This window comes from Arachis hypogaea, chromosome 20, assembly GCF_003086295.3.
Source record: "Arachis hypogaea cultivar Tifrunner chromosome 20, arahy.Tifrunner.gnm2.J5K5, whole genome shotgun sequence".
Lineage (NCBI taxonomy): Eukaryota > Viridiplantae > Streptophyta > Magnoliopsida > Fabales > Fabaceae > Arachis > Arachis hypogaea.
Genome location: NC_092055.1, coordinates 38,884,934 through 38,908,106, shown reverse-complemented (window position 1 = coordinate 38,908,106; position 23,173 = coordinate 38,884,934). Strand labels below are relative to the sequence as shown.

The following is a 23,173-nucleotide window of genomic DNA, read 5'->3' as shown; positions in this document are numbered from 1 at the left end:
TTTCTTCCATGATTTCTACTTGTCCATATTTGGAGACCTTGGTGACAAGGAATGGTCCTGACCACCTTGATTTTAGCTTCCCTGGAAATAGCTTCAGCCTAGAATTGTAGAGCAATACTTTTTGTCCTTCTTCAAATTTCCTTGGGGCTATGTTGCTGTCATGCTTCTTCTTTGCTCTTTCTTTGTAAATTTTGGCATTCTCATAAGCTTCCGCTCTGAATTCTTCCAACTCTTGAATTTGCAACATCCTTCTTTCTCCAGCAGCTTTGTTGTCCAAGTTCAAAAGTTTCAAGGCCCAGTATGCCTTGTGCTCCAACTCCAGTGGCAAATGGCAAGCTTTTCCATATACTAGTTGGTAAGGAGACATTCCAATTGGTGTTTTGAAAGCTGTCCTATATGCCCAAAGAGCATCATCTAGCTTAATCGACCAGTCCTTCCTTGAAGTTCCCACAGTCTTTTCCAGGATCCTTTGAGTTTTCTGTTAGATATTTCGGCTTGCCCACTTGTCTGTGGATGGTATGGTGTGGCTACCTTGTGTTTGACTCCATATTTTAGAAGCAATGCCTCTAATGGTTTGTTGCAGAAGTGGCTTCCTCCATCACTGATGATTGCTCTTGGAACCCCAAAACGGCAAAAAATGTGTTTTCTGAGGAAGTTCATGACTACCTTATTATCATTGGTTGGAGTTGCTATTGCTTCAACCCATTTGGAGACATAGTCTACTGCCACAAGAATGTAATTATTTGAGTATGAGGAGGGAAAGGGTCCCATGAAATCTATCCCCCATACATCAAACAATTCAAGTTCCAGAATGAATTGTTGTGGCATTTCATTTCTTCTTGGCAGGTTCCCCGCTTTCTGGCATTCATGGCAGTGCTTCACTAATTCTTTTGCATCTTTGAAGATAGTGGGCCAATAAAAACCACACTGCAACACCTTAGCTGCTGTTCTTTCTCCTGCAAAATGTCCTCCATAAGTGGAGCCATGGCAGTCCCATAAGACTTCCCTTCCTTCTTCCTCGGATATGCATCTTCTGAGTATGCCATCGGAACATTTTTTGAACAAGTATGGTTCGTCCCAGATGAAGTATTTGGCATCATTTACCAATTTCTTCCTTTGATGTTTGTTAAATTCCAACGGTAAACTCCCAGTGGCCTTGAAGTTTGCTATGTCTACAAACCAGGGTGCTTTGTGAATTACCATGAGTTGTTCATCAGGAAAGCACTCATTTATATGTGTGCTTTGTGCGCTTCCTTCTTCACATGGTATTCTTGATAAATGGTCTGCCACCTTGTTCTCTACACCCTTCTTGTCTTTGATTTCAATGTCAAATTCCTGCAACAAAAGAACCCATCTAATAAGTCTTGGTTTGGATTCTTGTTTAGCAAGTAAGTATTTTAAAGCTGAATGATCAGTGAAGACAATGACTTTAGATCCAATGAGATAGGATCTAAATTTGTCAAATGCAAAGACTATTGCCAAGAGTTCTTTTTCAGTGGTTGTGTAATTCCTTTGGTTATCATTCAAGACTTTACTGGCATAATAAATCACATGTACCAAATTGTCTTTCCTTTGTCCTAACACTGCCCCAATAGCAAGGTCTGATGCATCACACATCAGTTCAAAAGGTAAGTTCCAATCAGGTGGAGCAATGATAGGTGCAGAGGAAAGTTTTTGCTTCAAAAGTTCATAGGCTAGCATGCAATTTTTATCAAATACAAAGGGTGTGTCAGAGACAAGCAAGTTACTCAAAGGTTTGGCTATTTTAGAAAAGTCTCTAATAAACCTTCTGTAAAAACCAGCGTGTCCCAAAAAACTCCTAACTGCCCTTACATTACTTGGTGGAGGTAATTTTTCAATGAGTTCCACCTTAGCTCTGTCCACCTCAATGCCTCTATTAGAGATTTTATGGCCAAGGACTATTCCTTCTGTGACCATGAAATGACACTTTTCCCAGTTTAATACTAGGTTAGTCTCTTGGCATCTCTTAAGCACCAAGGCAAGGTGGTGTAGGCAGCTAGGAAAAGAATCTCCAAACACAGAAAAATCGTCCATGAAGACCTCAATAAATTTTTCAATCATGTCCGAAAAGATGGACAGCATGCATCTTTGGAAAGTGGCAGGTGCATTGCACAATCCAAAGGGCATGCGTCTATAAGCAAAAACTCCATATGGACAAACAAATGATGTTTTCTCTTGATCTTTAGGATCAACTACTATTTGGTTGTAGCCTGAATATCCATCTAAAAAACAATAGTAAGCATGTCCGGCAAGCCTTTCAAGCATCTGATCCATGAATGGGAGTGGGAAATGATCCTTTCTGGTGGCTTCATTGAGCTTCCTGTAGTCTATGCACATCCTCCACCCAGTGACAGTTCTTGTGGGTATGAGTTCGTTCTTCTCATTTGGCACCACAGTTATGCCACCTTTCTTGGGAACTACATGGATGGGACTAACCCATGGGCTATCAGAAATGGGGTAGATTACCCCTGCCTGCCATAACTTCATAACTTCCTTTTGTACCACTTCTTTCATGACAGGATTCAATCTTCTCTGAGCTTGAATGGAGGGTCTAGCATCCTCTTCTAACAAGATTTTATGCATGCATATGGATGAGCTTATTCCCTTCAAATCGGCTAGGGTCCATCCAATGGCATCTTGATGAGTTTGTAGCACCTTGATCAATTCTTCTTCCTGTTCTTGGCTCAGGGCAGAGCTAATGATAACAGGGTGACTCTCATCACTACCCAAGTATGCATACTTGAGATTAGGGGGCAATGCTTTGAGCTCAGGTTTTGGTGCTTCCTTCTCTTCTTTCACTCTCTCTGGCATGCTTGGCATGGTTGTTTCAGCAGCCTTGATGTCACTAACTTCAATATCCTTGGTGAACTCCTCCTCTGCCACTTCCTTTATTGTTTCCTCAAAAGTTTCTTGTACTGCAATGTCCACTACATCAATCCTCATGCATTCCCTTAGTGATTCTGATGGATAGCTCATTGCCTTGAATACGTTAAACACCAATTTCTCATCATGTAGTCTAAGAGTGAGTTCACCCTTTTGTACATCTATGATGGCTCCAGCAGTAGCCAGGAAGGGTCTTCCCAGAATTATTGAAGCCTTGGCTTCTTCCTCCATATCTAACACCACAAAATCAGCAGGAAATATAAAATCTCCCACTTTCACCAACAAATCCTCAACTATCCCATGAGGGAATTTAAAAGTTCGATCTGCCAATTGGAGGGCCATTCTTGTTGGTTTGGCTTCCTCAATCTTCATTCTTCTCATCATTGTTAGAGACATCAAATTGATACTGGCCCCTAAGTCACACAAGGCCTTCTCCACCATGACTTCTCCTATGATGCAGGGGATTTGGAAACTGCCTGGATCCTTCAATTTCTGAGGTAATTTGTGCTGAATGATGGCACTGCATTCTTCAGTTAACAACACAGTTTCCTCATTTCTCCAGCTTCTCTTCTTGGTCATCAATTCCTTTAAGAATTTTGCATATAGTGGCATTTGCTCTATTGCCTCAGCAAAGGGAATGTTAATTTGAAGCTTCTTGAAAATCTCCAAGAACCTGGAGAATTGGCCATCCTTTTCACTTTTCATCAAACGTTGAGGATAAGGTGCTTTAGGTGTATAAGGCTTCAGGACCTCTTTTTCTTTTTCTTTTGTTGCAAACGGTGTAAAAGATTGTCCTTGTTCTTTGTCTTTCACATTTTCCTTTGCTTCATCCTCTGTGGTTTCCTTTGAGATCTCCTTCAGATTCTTTCCACTTCTGAGGGTTATGGCTTTACACTCTTCCCTTGCAATAGCCTTGGCAGCATGAGAAGCGCTTGTCCCAGGGGTTTGCTTAGACAAATACACAATTTGATTTTCTAGCTTCTGGATGGCAGCTCCTTGGTTTTGCAGGTTAGAGTTTACTTCTTCCTTAAAAGCTTTCAATTCGGTTATGTCTTGACTCATGGTTGCAAGCATTCCTTCTATCCGGTTTAATTGATCTTGAAATTGTTGGTTCGGATTAAGTTGGGTAGGTTGATTATTTTGGCCATGATATGATGGTTGGGGGTAAGTGTTTTGTGTGGCTTGGTATGATCTTTGGTTGGAGTTTTGGTATGTGGAATTGTTATGTTGGTTGTGGTTGTAAGGTTTGTGGTTTTGTGGTTGGGTTTGTTGGTTCTCCCACCCAAAGTTTGGGTGATTTTTCCATCCTGGGTTGTAAGTGTTGGAATGTGGATCATATGATTGCCTTTGTTGGTTTCCCACATAGTTGGCCTCTTCCCAATCACCTCCTTCAATGCTTACTTCCTCTTGATCTTGTGTGTGTATTGCAGCCACTTGCTTTGTTTCTAATTGCCTGGTAAGCTCTGCTAGTTGCTTGGCAAACACCTTGTTTTGGGCTAGAATTGTATCAACATGGTTCAGCTCCATGACTCCCTTAGTGTTGTGCCTTTCTGATGCATAGTAGTACTCATTCTCAGCCACTGTCTCAATCACCTCAATGGCCTCTTCCACAGTCTTTTTCCTGTTCAATGAACCTCCTGATGAATGGTCTACAGCCTTCCTTGATTCATAAGAGAGTCCATCATAGAAAATATGCAATTGCACCCAATCATGGAACATGTCTGGTGGGCATTTCCTTGTCAAGTCCTTGAATCTCTCCCATGCCTCGTAGAGAGTTTCACCATCTTGTTGTCTAAAAGTCTGAACCTCAGATCGAAGCCTATTGACCTTTTGTGGGGGGTAGAAACGTGCCAGAAACTTGCTTTCCACCTCATCCCATGTTGTTAGACTCCCCCTTGGGAATGATTCCAGCCACTTAGCTGCCTTGTCCCTAAGTGAAAATGGGAACAAAAGCAGTTTATAGGCATCTTCCTGGACTCCATTGGACTTCACAGTGTCACAAATTCTCAGGAATTTTGTGAGATGTTGGTTGGGATCTTCATTAGCACTTCCACCAAATGAACAATGATTATCCACCAGTGATATTAGCTGTGGTTTGAGCTCGAAATTGTTGGCCTGAATGGGTGGTTTCTGGATGCTGCTACCACAATTCCCAGAGGTTGGGTTTATGTATGAACTAAGAACCCTCCTCTCAGGAATGGCATTGTTTCCATCAGCTCTCTCATGGTTGTGAACTTCTCTATCCATGTTGAGATCTAAAGCTTCCTCAAAATTGTCCTCAGATTCTCCTTCAGATTCCTCTTCTCCCACTACTCTCTTCCCTCTTGCTTCCCTTCTCAGTCTATGAAGTGTCCTCTCTGGTTCGGTATATGGAGGAGTTGATGTCTCTCCTCTCCTACCTGTCATACAAGAACACAGCACAGGCACAAACAAGTGAAATACTCTTGGTTAATGGAAGAGTATGGTTAGAGCAATTGAGGAATTAATTCAAACAGTTAGTGAGTCAGTGAGTTAGTTGCTTGAATTTAAAGGCATAAAGAAAGAAAGCATGTAACCGAGTGCAGAAATTAAAATTCAACAAGTAACTTGAACAGAATTAACAAAGCAAGAAAAATTGCTCAATCTAGTTAACTTCCAATTGGAGAATTGTCAATCGAAAACCAATCCCCGGCAACGGCGCCATAAACTTGATGCGCATAAACTTGTTATGCTACGATTTAGGAAATTGCACGATCGGCAAAATTCCTTCCGGCAAGTGCACCGGTTATCGTCAAGTAAAAACTCACAATAGAGTGAGGTCGAATCCCACAAGGATTGGTTGAGTGAGCAATTCAGATTAGAAGTGTGTTCTAGTTGAGCGGAATCAAGATTTAGATGAGAATTGCGGAATATAAAATTGGCGGGAAAAGTAAATGACAAGAAATTTAAATGGCGGAATCTGAAATTGCATGAATTAAAGAGCAGAATGTAAATTGCTGAAATTAAAAGGGAATGGGGGTGATTGCAAGAATTGAGTTGCAGAATGTAAAGAGAAATTGGAAATCAGAAATTGGGAATTCATTGGGTGTTAGGAGATATTGAGATCTCCGAATCAAAACATGTATATCTCTTCCTCAACCAATGCGTTCATTAAATTTTGCTTGGCAATCTTATATGATTGGATCCCAATCCCTTGGCTCACCAATTCTCTCTAAAAACAAACAAATTCCCAATCCCTTGGTTTAAATGTTCATAAGAAGAGATGATGCTCGATCACTGATTATACCACACAGTTTCATGAACCACAATTTGGTAGGATTACATGTCACAATATCCATCCAAACCCCAATCCAATTCACTGTGAGAAAGCTTCTCTAGCATGAATCCTCCATTCCTTTCCCAAGGTTCCGAAGGATTCCAATTATGGGTAGTTTCTTTCCCAAGACAACTACCCAATGGAATTAGATCGAGAAGCTTTCTAACAAAATTCAAGAGAAAAGATTGAAGAAGAAGATAAACTATTATTGATTCATTGAATTACAATAGAGCTCCCTAACCCAATGAAAGGGGGTTTAGTGAGTCATAGCTCTGAATTCAATTACAAAGATATGAAAACTAGCTAAAAGTGAAGGTAAAAGTCCTTTCTAACTTAAATTCTATCCTATTTATACACTTTCTATATTGAGCTTCTGTTGTGTTTCTTGGGCTTTGAGGCCTCTCCCTGCTTTCCTTTTGCCTTGGGTTTATGATCCATAATCTTGATGAGGCTGTTGATCCAAATTCTGTAACATTCATTGAGCCAACTTAGTGATAATCAAATAATGACACATGACTCAATAAATTGAGATTTCAAACTCATCAATCCTTCAGGCCCAATCCCATAAACCATGATATTCAATTGGGTTTCATACCAGAATAAGTTTAAGTTAATGTTTGTGCTCAAATACTAACTTAAACCACAATATTTTTGGTCCAGAAACCTTTTCCAAGAGTGGCGTTTAAGTTGCAGTTTAAGCTTAAACTGCAGCGTAAACGCCAGACACTTCCAGTGAGGCCTTTTGTAGAAGCACGTTTAAGCTTTAGTTTAAGGTTAAACTGAAGCTTAAACGTGGAAATGGAAGAAGGCAGCCCTGGAGAGTCATGTAGTCGAACACATTTAAGCTTCAGTTTAAGGTAAAACTGAAGCTTAAACGTGGATATAGGAAGGGCAGCCCTGGAGGTCGAACACGTTTAACCTCCAGTTTAAGGTTAAACTGGAGGTTAAACGTGGAAATGGAAGGAGGCATCCTGGAGGTCGAACACGTTTAACCTCCAGTTTAAGGTTAAACTGGAGGTTAAACGTGGAAGCTTAGAAGGGTAGCCCTGGAGGTGTCGAACACGTTTAAGCTCCAGTTTGAGGTCAAACTGGAGCTTAAACGTGGAAATGGAGAGAGCAACCCTGGAGGAGAAAACTTGGTCGAACACGTTTAAGCTCCAGTTTGAGGTCAAACTGGAGCTTAAACGTGGAAATGGCTCCCTGGTGCTTTTCCCATTCTGGCGTTTAACCTCCAGTTTAAGGTTAAACTGGAGGTTAAACGTGGAACTCCTTCCTGAATGGCATTATCATTCTGGCGTTTAACCTCCAGTTTGAGGTCAAACTGGAGGTTAAACGTGGAATGCTTCTTTGGTGAGACTTTTCATTCTGGCGTTTAACCTCCAGTTTAAGGTTAAACTGGAGGTTAAACTTCAATTCCAGCATTTCTTATTCTGGCGTTTAAGCTCCAGTTTAGGCTTAAACTGGAACTTAAACTCCACATGTGATATTCAAGCTTCCTTTATTGATTTTGTTGCTTCCTTGCTTAGCCTCTTCTTCCCTGAAATCATCCAAACAAATGCATCAAAGTCTTGCAAAATTTCATGAGAAATCTTCCATTCATAGCATTCAAGTAATATAACTAGAACTCATGGAATTTGCATTAAAATCATACTGTTTGGATGGTTCATTGCTTTGTTCTTCATTTAACCATTTTTGGTTACTTTAAGCTCAAGAAAATGCATAAAACAACTAAAACTAACAGAAAAATGCTAGTGAAACTAGCCTAAGATGCCTCGGCATCACAACACCAAACTTAATACTTGCTTGTCCCTAAGCAAGTCCTGAGTTATTTGAGAAGAAAGTATGAAACAGAAAGCAATTATATTGGCTATATTAGCAAGCATTTGAAGTTCATCAGAAGGGTTTTATGCAGAAAGTTGCAGCATCACTTTTTCATTCTTATCAGGTAAGATTATCACTTTTTCATTGCATCCATCAAACACTGCTATGGCCTCTTGTTATTCTTATGTCCTTGGCACTTTTCTCTTCTTTGTTTTTCTTTTCTTTTTCTTAGAGCTTCTTTTGCTCCTTGTTTGCTTAGTGTCATGTGTTGCACAAGCCTTTGGCATTTTCTTTTTCTTATCAGTGCACTACACATATCCACTTTAGGCATTTTAGTTCACATTTCTTCTTGAGACATTGGTGCCCAGCACCTCTTTGTGTGACTAAATGTTTTGTATTTAGGTTGCTCTTGATAATGGACTTTTGGTTGATAATCCCGGGTTAGTTAACCCAAGTTACCAAGTGTTGAAACACTCCTCAGAACCTATTCATCCAAGCATATCCTTAATACATAAACACCACAGGCATTTGTCTCAGAAGTTCAAACCATTGGTACCTAGCTTATTTTCTCAAATTTTTTTTTTTTTTTTTGCTTTTTGGTTGCCCTTTTTCAGTGGCTTTTTCTTCTTCTTTTTCTTTCTTTTTCATGGCCAAAGACATTTATTCATCAAGATCCATAGACAGTTTTCAATTTCTACACAAAGAATGATAATTCTACACTCTAATTCCAGTGATCTGACTAAACAATCAGGCATGCATACCACCACTTAATTCTACTTGATTTGTCACTAATTTAGCCAAGTTACTTTTGTTCAAACTTTTCTTTTATTTTTGGAAACAGAACAAGCATGGCAAGCACTCGTTTAAGAAGGTGAAGTTATATCCAAACATCTAGGCATTCACTTTATTCAAAGCAATAAACAGACAAATATATTAAAAACTTCACATTCCAGAAAGATTCAACATTTACAGTTTAAACCAGAACAAGCATGCTTTTGTTTGCCCTTTTTAAAGAATTATCAAGGAACAATACCACCTTGTGAAATTCCTTGTTTTCTCTTTGTTGCCAGGAAACAATTTGATTTCCCTTCTTCTCCTAAATGTTGCTTCATGCTTTAAAATCCTTGTTTCCTTTCCTGCAAAGAGTGATGAAGTTGCTTGCTTCTCAAGCACTTGAGTGGTTAGCTCAACTATGTGTGGGTAAGTATCTGAGTCTTAAGTTGGTGTGTGAACACCAAACTTAGTCTCCCACTTACTTCTCTGTGCTTTGAATCCTTGAGTTCTCTTTGGAATGAAGTTGCTGCTAAGGGTTTTAAGCATTTCTGTGACTGCTTAGAATGGTTGTTCCTCTCATATAATTCAAAGGTTGTTGTGTTCAGTTGATCTTTATGGTGGAACACCAAACTTAGAGTCACACATTCCCCTTTGAATTATTGATCCACGAATTCATTGTTTGGTGTGAAACACCAAACTTAATTCTTTGCAATGCACAGAAATTACTTCACCCTTTTTATTGAAACAAATAAAAGAAACAGCAAAAGGGTATTACCTCAGGTTGGGTTGCCTCCCAACAAGCGCTTCTTTAACGTCATTAGCTTGACGGTCAGCTTCCTCAGTTGAGGTGATATTTAACTTTGTCCTTCTCATCCACATCTCCCAAGTAATGTTTGAGTCTTTGACCGTTCACAATGAAGGTTCGTTGTGACTTTTCTTCCATGATTTCTACTTGTCCATATTTGGAGACCTTGGTGACAAGGAATGGTCCTGACCACCTTGATTTTAGCTTCCCTGGAAATAGCTTCAGCCTAGAATTGTAGAGCAATACTTTTTGTCCTTCTTCAAATTTCCTTGGGGCTATGTTGCTGTCATGCTTCTTCTTTGCTCTTTCTTTGTAAATTTTGGCATTCTCATAAGCTTCCGCTCTGAATTCTTCCAACTCTTGAATTTGCAACATCCTTCTTTCTCCAGCAGCTTTGTTGTCCAAGTTCAAAAGTTTCAAGGCCCAGTATGCCTTGTGCTCCAACTCCAGTGGCAAATGGCAAGCTTTTCCATATACTAGTTGGTAAGGAGACATTCCAATTGGTGTTTTGAAAGCTGTCCTATATGCCCAAAGAGCATCATCTAGCTTAATCGACCAGTCCTTCCTTGAAGTTCCCACAGTCTTTTCCAGGATCCTTTTGAGTTTTCTGTTAGATATTTCGGCTTGCCCACTTGTCTGTGGATGGTATGGTGTGGCTACCTTGTGTTTGACTCCATATTTTAGAAGCAATGCCTCTAATGGTTTGTTGCAGAAGTGGCTTCCTCCATCACTGATGATTGCTCTTGGAACCCCAAAACGGCAAAAAATGTGTTTTCTGAGGAAGTTCATGACTACCTTATTATCATTGGTTGGAGTTGCTATTGCTTCAACCCATTTGGAGACATAGTCTACTGCCACAAGAATGTAATTATTTGAGTATGAGGAGGGAAAGGGTCCCATGAAATCTATCCCCCATACATCAAACAATTCAAGTTCCAGAATGAATTGTTGTGGCATTTCATTTCTTCTTGGCAGGTTCCCCGCTTTCTGGCATTCATGGCAGTGCTTCACTAATTCTTTTGCATCTTTGAAGATAGTGGGCCAATAAAAACCACACTGCAACACCTTAGCTGCTGTTCTTTCTCCTGCAAAATGTCCTCCATAAGTGGAGCCATGGCAGTCCCATAAGACTTCCCTTCCTTCTTCCTCGGATATGCATCTTCTGAGTATGCCATCGGAACATTTTTTGAACAAGTATGGTTCGTCCCAGATGAAGTATTTGGCATCATTTACCAATTTCTTCCTTTGATGTTTGTTAAATTCCAACGGTAAACTCCCAGTGGCCTTGAAGTTTGCTATGTCTACAAACCAGGGTGCTTTGTGAATTACCATGAGTTGTTCATCAGGAAAGCACTCATTTATATGTGTGCTTTGTGCGCTTCCTTCTTCACATGGTATTCTTGATAAATGGTCTGCCACCTTGTTCTCTACACCCTTCTTGTCTTTGATTTCAATGTCAAATTCCTGCAACAAAAGAACCCATCTAATAAGTCTTGGTTTGGATTCTTGTTTAGCAAGTAAGTATTTTAAAGCTGAATGATCAGTGAAGACAATGACTTTAGATCCAATGAGATAGGATCTAAATTTGTCAAATGCAAAGACTATTGCCAAGAGTTCTTTTTCAGTGGTTGTGTAATTCCTTTGGTTATCATTCAAGACTTTACTGGCATAATAAATCACATGTACCAAATTGTCTTTCCTTTGTCCTAACACTGCCCCAATAGCAAGGTCTGATGCATCACACATCAGTTCAAAAGGTAAGTTCCAATCAGGTGGGGCAATGATAGGTGCAGAGGAAAGTTTTTGCTTCAAAAGTTCATAGGCTAGCATGCAATTTTTATCAAATACAAAGGGTGTGTCAGAGACAAGCAAGTTACTCAAAGGTTTGGCTATTTTAGAAAAGTCTCTAATAAACCTTCTGTAAAAACCAGCGTGTCCCAAAAAACTCCTAACTGCCCTTACATTACTTGGTGGAGGTAATTTTTCAATGAGTTCCACCTTAGCTCTGTCCACCTCAATGCCTCTATTAGAGATTTTGTGGCCAAGGACTATTCCTTCTGTGACCATGAAATGACACTTTTCCCAGTTTAATACTAGGTTAGTCTCTTGGCATCTCTTAAGCACCAAGGCAAGGTGGTGTAGGCAGCTAGGAAAAGAATCTCCAAACACAGAAAAATCGTCCATGAAGACCTCAATAAATTTTTCAATCATGTCCGAAAAGATGGACAGCATGCATCTTTGGAAAGTGGCAGGTGCATTGCACAATCCAAAGGGCATGCGTCTATAAGCAAAAACTCCATATGGACAAACAAATGATGTTTTCTCTTGATCTTTAGGATCAACTACTATTTGGTTGTAGCCTGAATATCCATCTAAAAAACAATAGTAAGCATGTCCGGCAAGCCTTTCAAGCATCTGATCCATGAATGGGAGTGGAAAATGATCCTTTCTGGTGGCTTCATTGAGCTTCCTGTAGTCTATGCACATCCTCCACCCAGTGACGGTTCTTGTGGGTATGAGTTCGTTCTTCTCATTTGGCACCACAGTTATGCCACCTTTCTTGGGAACTACATGGATGGGACTAACCCATGGGCTATCAGAAATGGGGTAGATTACCCCTGCCTGCCATAACTTCATAACTTCCTTTTGTACCACTTCTTTCATGACAGGATTCAATCTTCTCTGAGCTTGAATGGAGGGTCTAGCATCCTCTTCTAACAAGATTTTATGCATGCATATGGATGAGCTTATTCCCTTCAAATCGGCTAGGGTCCATCCAATGGCATCTTGATGAGTTTGTAGCACCTTGATCAATTCTTCTTCCTGTTCTTGGCTCAGGGCAGAGCTAATGATAACAGGGTGACTCTCATCACTACCCAAGTATGCATACTTGAGATTAGGGGGCAATGCTTTGAGCTCAGGTTTTGGTGCTTCCTTCTCTTCTTTCACTCTCTCTGGCATGCTTGGCATGGTTGTTTCAGCAGCCTTGATGTCACTAACTTCAATATCCTTGGTGAACTCCTCCTCTGCCACTTCCTTTATTGTTTCCTCAAAAGTTTCTTGTACTGCAATGTCCACTACATCAATCCTCATGCATTCCCTTAGTGATTCTGATGGATAGCTCATTGCCTTGAATACGTTAAACACCAATTTCTCATCATGTAGTCTAAGAGTGAGTTCACCCTTTTGTACATCTATGATGGCTCCAGCAGTAGCCAGGAAGGGTCTTCCCAGAATTATTGAAGCCTTGGCTTCTTCCTCCATATCTAACACCACAAAATCAGCAGGAAATATAAAATCTCCCACTTTCACCAACAAATCCTCAACTATCCCATGAGGGAATTTAAAAGTTCGATCTGCCAATTGGAGGGCCATTCTTGTTGGTTTGGCTTCCTCAATCTTCATTCTTCTCATCATTGTTAGAGACATCAAATTGATACTGGCCCCTAAGTCACACAAGGCCTTCTCCACCATGACTTCTCCTATGATGCAGGGGATTTGGAAACTGCCTGGATCCTTCAATTTCTGAGGTAATTTGTGCTGAATGATGGCACTGCATTCTTCAGTTAACAACACAGTTTCCTCATTTCTCCAGCTTCTCTTCTTGGTCATCAATTCCTTTAAGAATTTTGCATATAGTGGCATTTGCTCTATTGCCTCAGCAAAGGGAATGTTAATTTGAAGCTTCTTGAAAATCTCCAAGAACCTGGAGAATTGGCCATCCTTTTCACTTTTCATCAAACGTTGAGGATAAGGTGCTTTAGGTGTATAAGGCTTCAGGACCTCTTTTTCTTTTTCTTTTGTTGCAAACGGTGTAAAAGATTGTCCTTGTTCTTTGTCTTTCACATTTTCCTTTGCTTCATCCTCTGTGGTTTCCTTTGAGATCTCCTTCAGATTCTTTCCACTTCTGAGGGTTATGGCTTTACACTCTTCCCTTGCAATAGCCTTGGCAGCATGAGAAGCGCTTGTCCCAGGGGTTTGCTTAGACAAATACACAATTTGATTTTCTAGCTTCTGGATGGCAGCTCCTTGGTTTTGCAGGTTAGAGTTTACTTCTTCCTTAAAAGCTTTCAATTCGGTTATGTCTTGACTCATGGTTGCAAGCATTCCTTCTATCCGGTTTAATTGATCTTGAAATTGTTGGTTCGGATTAAGTTGGGTAGGTTGATTATTTTGGCCATGATATGATGGTTGGGGGTAAGTGTTTTGTGTGGCTTGGTATGATCTTTGGTTGGAGTTTTGGTATGTGGAATTGTTATGTTGGTTGTGGTTGTAAGGTTTGTGGTTTTGTGGTTGGGTTTGTTGGTTCTCCCACCCAAAGTTTGGGTGATTTTTCCATCCTGGGTTGTAAGTGTTGGAATGTGGATCATATGATTGCCTTTGTTGGTTTCCCACATAGTTGGCCTCTTCCCAATCACCTCCTTCAATGCTTACTTCCTCTTGATCTTGTGTGTGTATTGCAGCCACTTGCTTTGTTTCTAATTGCCTGGTAAGCTCTGCTAGTTGCTTGGCAAACACCTTGTTTTGGGCTAGAATTGTATCAACATGGTTCAGCTCCATGACTCCCTTAGTGTTGTGCCTTTCTGATGCATAGTAGTACTCATTCTCAGCCACTGTCTCAATCACCTCAATGGCCTCTTCCACAGTCTTTTTCCTGTTCAATGAACCTCCTGATGAATGGTCTACAGCCTTCCTTGATTCATAAGAGAGTCCATCATAGAAAATATGCAATTGCACCCAATCATGGAACATGTCTGGTGGGCATTTCCTTGTCAAGTCCTTGAATCTCTCCCATGCCTCGTAGAGAGTTTCACCATCTTGTTGTCTAAAAGTCTGAACCTCAGATCGAAGCCTATTGACCTTTTGTGGGGGTAGAAACGTGCCAGAAACTTGCTTTCCACCTCATCCCATGTTGTTAGACTCCCCCTTGGGAATGATTCCAGCCACTTAGCTGCCTTGTCCCTAAGTGAAAATGGGAACAAAAGCAGTTTATAGGCATCTTCCTGGACTCCATTGGACTTCACAGTGTCACAAATTCTCAGGAATTTTGTGAGATGTTGGTTGGGATCTTCATTAGCACTTCCACCAAATGAACAATGATTATCCACCAGTGATATTAGCTGTGGTTTGAGCTCGAAATTGTTGGCCTGAATGGGTGGTTTCTGGATGCTGCTACCACAATTCCCAGAGGTTGGGTTTATGTATGAACTAAGAACCCTCCTCTCAGGAATGGCATTGTTTCCATCAGCTCTCTCATGGTTGTGAACTTCTCTATCCATGTTGAGATCTAAAGCTTCCTCAAAATTGTCCTCAGATTCTCCTTCAGATTCCTCTTCTCCCACTACTCTCTTCCCTCTTGCTTCCCTTCTCAGTCTATGAAGTGTCCTCTCTGGTTCGGTATATGGAGGAGTTGATGTCTCTCCTCTCCTACCTGTCATACAAGAACACAGCACAGGCACAAACAAGTGAAATACTCTTGGTTAATGGAAGAGTATGGTTAGAGCAATTGAGGAATTAATTCAAACAGTTAGTGAGTCAGTGAGTTAGTTGCTTGAATTTAAAGGCATAAAGAAAGAAAGCATGTAACCGAGTGCAGAAATTAAAATTCAACAAGTAACTTGAACAGAATTAACAAAGCAAGAAAAATTGCTCAATCTAGTTAACTTCCAATTGGAGAATTGTCAATCGAAAACCAATCCCCGGCAACGGCGCCATAAACTTGATGCGCATAAACTTGTTATGCTACGATTTAGGAAATTGCACGATCGGCAAAATTCCTTCCGGCAAGTGCACCGGTTATCGTCAAGTAAAAACTCACAATAGAGTGAGGTCGAATCCCACAAGGATTGGTTGAGTGAGCAATTCAGATTAGAAGTGTGTTCTAGTTGAGCGGAATCAAGATTTAGATGAGAATTGCGGAATATAAATTGGCGGGAAAAGTAAATGACAAGAAATTTAAATGGTGGAATCTGAAATTGCATGAATTAAAGAGCAGAATGTAAATTGCTGAATTAAAAGGGAATGGGGGTGATTGCAAGAATTGAGTTGCAGAATGTAAAGAGAAATTGGAAATCAGAAATTGGGAATTCATTGGGTGTTAGGAGATATTGAGATCTCCGAATCAAAACATGTATATCTCTTCCTCAACCAATGCGTTCATTAAATTTTGCTTGGCAATCTTATATGATTGGATCCCAATCCCTTGGCTCACCAATTCTCTCTAAAACAAACAAATTCCAATCCCTTGGTTTAAATGTTCATAAGAAGAGATGATGCTTGATCACTGATTATACCACACAGTTTCATGAACCACAATTTGGTAGGATTACATGTCACAATATCCATCCAAACCCCAATCCAATTCACTGTGAGAAAGCTTCTCTAGCATGAATCCTCCATTCCTTTCCCAAGGTTCCGAAGGATTCCAATTATGGGTAGTTTCTTTCCCAAGACAACTACCAATGGAATTAGATCGAGAAGCTTTCTAACAAAATTCAAGAGAAAAGATTGAAGAAGAAGATAAACTATTATTGATTCATTGAATTACAATAGAGCTCCCTAACACAATGAAAGGGGGTTTAGTGAGTCATAGCTCTGAATTCAATTACAAAGATATGAAACTAGCTAAAAGTGAAGGTAAAAGTCCTTTCTAACTTAAATTCTATCCTATTTATACACTTTCTATATTGAGCTTCTGTTGTGTTTCTTGGGCTTTGAGGCCTCTCCCTGCTTTCCTTTTGCCTTGGGTTTATGATCCATAATCTTGATGAGGCTGTTGATCCAAATTCTGTAACATTCATTGAGCCAACTTAGTGATAATCAAATAATGACACATGACTCAATAAATTGAGATTTCAAACTCATCAATCCTTCAGGCCCAATCCCATAAACCATGATATTCAATTGGGTTTCATACCAGAATAAGTTTAAGTTAATGTTTGTGCTCAAATACTAACTTAAACCACAATATTTTTGGTCCAGAAACCTTTTCCAAGAGTGGCGTTTAAGTTGCAGTTTAAACTGCAGCTTAAACGCCAGACACTTCCAGTGAGGCCTTTTGTAGAAGCACGTTTAAGCTTTAGTTTAAGGTTAAACTGAAGCTTAAACGTGGAAATGGAAGAAGGCAGCCCTGGAGAGTCATGTAGTCGAACACGTTTAAGCTTCAGTTTAAGGTTAAACTGAAGCTTAAACGTGGATATAGGAAGGGCAGCCCTGGAGGTCGAACACGTTTAACCTCCAGTTTAAGGTTAAACTGGAGGTTAAACGTGGAAATGGAAGGAGGCATCCTGGAGGTCGAACACGTTTAACCTCCAGTTTAAGGTTAAACTGGAGGTTAAACGTGGAAGCTTAGAAGGGTAGCCCTGGAGGTGTCGAACACGTTTAAGCTCCAGTTTGAGGTCAAACTGGAGCTTAAACGTGGAAATGGAGAGAGCAACCCTGGAGGAGAAAACTTGGTCGAACACGTTTAAGCTCCAGTTTGAGGTCAAACTGGAGCTTAAACGTGGAAATGGCTCCCTGGTGCTTTTCCCATTCTGGCGTTTAACCTCCAGTTTAAGGTTAAACTGGAGGTTAAACGTGGAACTCCTTCCTGAATGGCATTATCATTCTGGCGTTTAACCTCCAGTTTGAGGTCAAACTGGAGGTTAAACGTGGAATGCTTCTTTGGTGAGACTTTTCATTCTGGCGTTTAACCTCCAGTTTAAGGTTAAACTGGAGGTTAAACTTCAATTCCAGCATTTCTTATTCTGGCGTTTAAGCTCCAGTTTAGGCTTAAACTGGAACTTAAACTCCACATGTGATATTCAAGCTTCCTTTATTGATTTTGTTGCTTCCTTGCTTAGCCTCTTCTTCCCTGAAATCATCCAAACAAATGCATCAAAGTCTTGCAAAATTTCATGAGAAATCTTCCATTCATAGCATTCAAGTAATATAACTAGAACTCATGGAATTTGCATTAAATCATACTGTTTGGATGGTTCATTGCTTTGTTCTTCATTTAACCATTTTTGGTTACTTTAAGCTCAAGAAAATGCATAAAACAACTAAAACTAACAGAAAAATGCTAGTGAAACTAGCCTAAGATGCTCGGCATCACTAACTTTGGCCCTAACGTTGGCCTTACCTTGTGCACTTGTGGCGCCAACGTTAGCCACCAAGTTAGGGGCTAACGTTGGCGCAAACTTTTGCTCCTCCCCTTGTGATTTTCATGTGCCAACGTTAGCCACCAAGTTAGGGCTAACGTTGGCGCAAACTTTTGGTGCCCAGGGAGGTTTTCTTCATGCCAACGTTAGCCTCAAAGTTAGGGGCTAACGTTGGCGCAAACTTTTGGTACCCAGGGAGTGATTTTCATCATGCCAACGTTAGCCTCCAAGTTAGGGGCTAACGTTGGGGCTAACTTTTCACCCAAAAGTTTGTGCAAAAGTTTGAGGCTAACTTTAGGTCCAGCTTTTTGCTTCCTGGTTCAATTTCACTTATTCCATTGTCTTCTCTTTACTCCTAGCTACTCCTTCTTGCTTCAACCTTTCTCCAAGCTTTCTTCACCTATCATTAATCAACCAAACACATCAAAGCTATGCTTAAAATCATGAGATATTCATTCTATCATAATATGTAACAATTATAGTATAAAACCTCATGAAATAGTATGAATTCATACATGGTTGATTAAATCAAAGGAAACATGAAAATCTACCTAATTGGCTTGCTTGTAGCTCAAGAAAGTGCATAATTCTAATGAAAACAAAAGAAAAAAACTAGTTAAAATAGGCTAAGATGACTTGTCATCACCTTGATGGTAATTGTTTTGGCCTTGAGAAGGATAAGGTGGACGGTTGTTGTAGTTCACATTGGCTACTACAAAAGCATGTTCCTCTTGAATTGATGGCATTGATCGGTGTAATGAGTGGTGCTAGAGCACAAACCACAAATCCTAGGAGGGCCTTCAAGTTGAGCAATCGGAGGTGGGGCTTCGACGGCTTGGATGGAGTAGTATTCCTTTTGATCCTTTTGTATTTGGGTAAGGATGGTAGTCATATCTCCAAGTGCTTTGGTTAGACTTGATTCGGAAGGGATGGTTCCACCACACCCTTGAGAGGATTACTTCTCACCCTTGTGTGTTGTGTAGCTTCGACAACATCCTTTATCAAATTCCAAGCTTCTCCCTCCGTCTTGTTTTTCGAAAGGGAACCACCGCTAAAAGCGGTAAGCATCTTCTATCTTCCACACAAAGACCTCTGGTGAAGTAGCTAATGAGCAAGTGAGTGTTCATTCCATGATGCGGACAAGATTCCAATAGCCTCTTGAACCGAGACCATACTCATACAAACTCTCTTGGTCTCTCTGCATTATGCCCGAAATCTCTTTCCGGATATAGTCGTCTTCTCTGATAGGAAGAACTTATCTAGAAACTCTATTCTCAAGAAATCCCAATTAGTCACAATCTCATCCAGTAGCGAATAAAACCATGTCTTTGCTTGCCCTTCAGAGAGAAAGGGAAGGCAAAAACCATGATAGCTACCTCATCAGCTCCATGCTTCGAGCCGTAGAACAAGCAACTGAAAATCTCTTAGATGTCAGATGGGGTCTTGACCTGGCAACCCATGATATTTAGGAAGTAGATGTATCAAGCTACTCTTCAATTCAAAGTTTGGATCAAGGTTAGAATACCTTGCTTGCAATGGTTGAAGTATGATATCCGGAGCTCCTTGCTCATGCAAAGTGATCCGTCGTGGCTCTACCATGTGTGACTCACCTGTAGGATGTAAAGATGTATTATTAGTGCCAACAGAAGAATAGGAAGTAGCGGACTCCAAGTCACTCTCGGTACCGCCTAGTGATTCGGTATGTTCCTCAAGAGAGGCCAAAGTACTAGCCGTATAATCCAACCGCCGTCTAGCTTGTCGAGTATGTAACAAAGTTCTTTCAATCTCGGGATCAAAATCGGCTAAGCTAGAATTCGGTTGAGACCGAGTCATCAAACTTGAGAGTCATAGCACAAATGTAAAAGAAATATAAACTATGGCTAAGTATTGAAAGCAATTAAAATATCTACAATATTCACATATTCATATAACCAATATCAAGGCATATGTTGCAACCACTCCCCGGCAACGGCGCCAAAAATTTGATGCGACTCCAAGGGTGTATTGGTAAAGATTTTCCTCAATAAAATTTCGTTGCAAATATAGCTCTACCACAACAATCATCGGGTATCGAATTTAGAAGAGGGATTTGGTTGTCACAAGTTCAACCCCAATAGAAATAACTGAAGTATTCAAACCTCGGATCGTCTCACAAGGAATGGGCAAACATGTGCTTCAACATTGGTTAGAAATCCGGGGTTGTGAGTTACGAGCAAGAAAATAAATGGGAATCTTAACAAGCAAGTAATCTTAAATTGCAAGAAACTAATTCAATTAACTAAGCAAAGCATGAGCAATTCCAATGAACAAGTAACATCCCACATAATTCTATTCTAAACCAAACAAGTAACTATAACTAAGACATGTAATTGAGAATTTTGGTTTTCAAATATGAATAATAAAAGCAACTCTTGGCTAGGCATGAGAATTGGGGTCACCATCCTTGTCTAATAACCATATCTTGACAATTATGAGGAACCAAACTCATTAAGTCTACTTCTATACTTGAAGTACGTCAAATGGTTTGGTCAACATCAACCCATAAGTTCTAACCTCACTATTAATTAACTTAATAGAAGGTTAGCGTCAACGGCTATCAAATTGACCACTAAGGGCTCCCAAATCATCAAATACATTAGACCAATGACTCAAGTTTACCCAATTTTCTTAGCCTAGGCCAAGAGTAAAGAGAACTACTCTATAATCAAAGTAAACATTTCATCAAACACATGGTAAGCATTAACAAAAGACATGTTCAAAATAGCAATTAAATTGAAATCAACAAGTACCCACTAACAATTATCAACATACAATCATCCAAACAACACAATTAAACATAGAAATTATCAATGTAACATCAATAAGTCAAGATTCACAACATTCATGAAATGGGTACAAAATGACAATTGACAAGAATTCATAAAACTATCACAAGATCTATGTAAAATTATACTAAGGAATTCAAATTGAACAATTAAAACTAGTAATTAACAAGATCCAATTCACAATTCAACATGGGAAGATCAAATTAAAATTAGATCTAGAGAGGAACAAGGGTTTCTCTCTCTAGAAGAACAAAGAAGCAAAAAAACTAGCTAAAATTGTGTCTTAGTGTAAAATGATTGATCCCCCTTTTTCCCTAGCATCCTTGGGTCTTTTCCATGCAGAAACAGCTTGAAACTGCGCCTGATGAGCCTCAGAAATCGCCAGGCATGATTTCCTTTAATGAGGTCACGTGCAGCTTCCCACACGAGCGTGCCATGCGTGCGTGGAAATCACTCAACAAATACATCACGCATCGAATGGCAATAGAAGATGATTAAAATATGGCAATTTTAAGGCAAAATAAGCATGTTTTTCATCATGGAGCAATATTAGAAAGTGAACACAAAACCATGCATTTCTTGTGAATAAGTGTGAGAAATATTGACAAAACCCCCAAATTCTACACAATATAAACCACAAAATTGTATTTATCACTCCTCCTTGAATCTCCAAGGATCTTTGCTTCTCAAATGGTTGACAGAAGTTCAAACCATCTTCACCAAGTTTGGATGGAGTTCCACCCAAGATATGAGCTCCCTTAGTTAGTCTTCATGCTTCGATCTGGGATCCATATCTTATTTTTGCACCCGTTTCTTGTTGATCTTCATGAATTTTCAGTTTGGATGGTTGACAAGTAGAACAAGCAGAATTCTCTCTAGCATACCAGGCCTTCTTCCTAGACCCATGTGAAGTAGCATTCATCCAATCATAGTCCCTATACTTGAAGATTTAATGTTGATGAGCCTACTTCCAAACTTCCAACCACTACATAACTCCTTCTTACCCTTAGTTCCAGAAAGAGCTCTAAGTTGTCCATCCGTTTCAATCAAGCCATATTCAAGTGAGAAGGTAAAGCTTAAAGGTAAAGTTTTTACCCACTTGAATGGTGTTGGATGGCGGCTTAGGGAGGGAAACCTCCCCACACTTAGACAATGCAAGGTCGACTCATTTATGCTCTTCTATGAGTACTTCCATCTCTTGACAACTTCTTTCATTTTCTTCATGCTTGTTAACTTCTTCTAATTCTTTCTCATCATCAATCAAATCAAACTTGGGAGGTTGTGTGAAATCTACCTTCATATCGACTTCACTTTTGCTGGAAGAGTCTTCAATGAGATCACCAACAAGATTTGGTGTTGAGTTGTCTTCAATAGCTTTCATTTCACATCCCATGGGAGAAGATTCAATGTTTGATAGGAAATCATTGATGATTGAATCTATCTCTTGATCAACCTTTTTATATTCTTCAATCTTGATATGCTCCGGAGTTGTTGAGACGTCATGGTGGTTCCGCATCTTCTAGATCTTCAACTACTTCTTCCTTTTCTTCATGACCCTAGGTTTCTAATGTTCCAAAGCTGACTCTTCCTTCTTTTCCACGAATTTTCCAATTTCTCTTTCATACTTTGCTCTTCTTTTAATTTTTCACATGTGGCCACAGAAACACCTTGAGTGTTCAAGCATTGGTAGGCTAAGGTGTGCACTACCTTGGTCAAATTAGTCACAAACTCTAGGTGTTCCTTTGCATATCCGCTTGGCCTTGAAGTAGCAAGGTGAGAGAATCTTCTATTGGAGCTTGGGGTGGATGGGAAGGTCATTAACTGGGAGAGGGTTCATAGTGAGAGGGCGGTTCTTCTTGGTAAGGGTAAGGATATGGTGTGCATTGAGGTGGTTCTTGTAATAAGCAATGGATTGTGGTGGTTCTAGAGGTTCTGTTCATAATGATCATAAGGAAATGGCATGGGTGATTGGTTATATGATGGATATGGGTCACAAGAAGGTGCTTGATATGGAAAGGCTTGTGAGCATGGTTGATAGTCATTTGAGGACAGGTTCATGAGCGTATGGTGGTGACTTGATTATCACAAAAAGAATCACCATAGCCATTAAATTGACATGCACTAGGATGTGAATTATACCTATAAGTATCCAGAGGTTGTTGCCAATAGGAGTGATCAATTCCTTGAGGCTCCTCCCATCTTGGAGTGTTCCATCCTTGATACATGTTATCATTAAAGTCCACATTTCCTACAACACAATTGAACCAAACTCATACCAAGAGGGTGAAATTCACAAGGGAAAAACAAAATAAAACTAGCAAAAACTAGTAAACAAGCAAAAGATGAATCTATTCACACTATTCACATATTACAATAACCAATAACATAACACAATTGCACTCCCCGGCAACGGCGCCATTTTGATGATCAGATTTCTGACGGTTTATTAATTCTTCTAATGAAGTCTCGTTGTAAAGTATAGTTTCCAAACCAATCAATAATTCTTTCATACAAAAGATGTTTGTCACTAGTACAAACTCCTAAATTTTAAACCGAAGTATTGAACCTCGGGTCGTTCTCCCTAGGAATTGCAATGAAGTGTCTTGTT

General features: G+C 39.9%; 2 non-coding genes across 2 annotated transcripts; both read left to right on the top strand.

Annotated features, from left to right (window-relative positions):
* Positions 1 to 4,621: 4,621 nt before the first annotated feature.
* Positions 4,622 to 4,725, top strand: LOC112788417 (small nucleolar RNA R71). The gene has a single exon (XR_003195782.1). It is a non-coding gene; the product is annotated as a small nucleolar RNA R71 (small nucleolar RNA).
* A 9,624-nt stretch (positions 4,726 to 14,349) lies between these two features.
* Positions 14,350 to 14,453, top strand: LOC112788416 (small nucleolar RNA R71). The gene has a single exon (XR_003195781.1). It is a non-coding gene; the product is annotated as a small nucleolar RNA R71 (small nucleolar RNA).
* Positions 14,454 to 23,173: the final 8,720 nt, after the last annotated feature.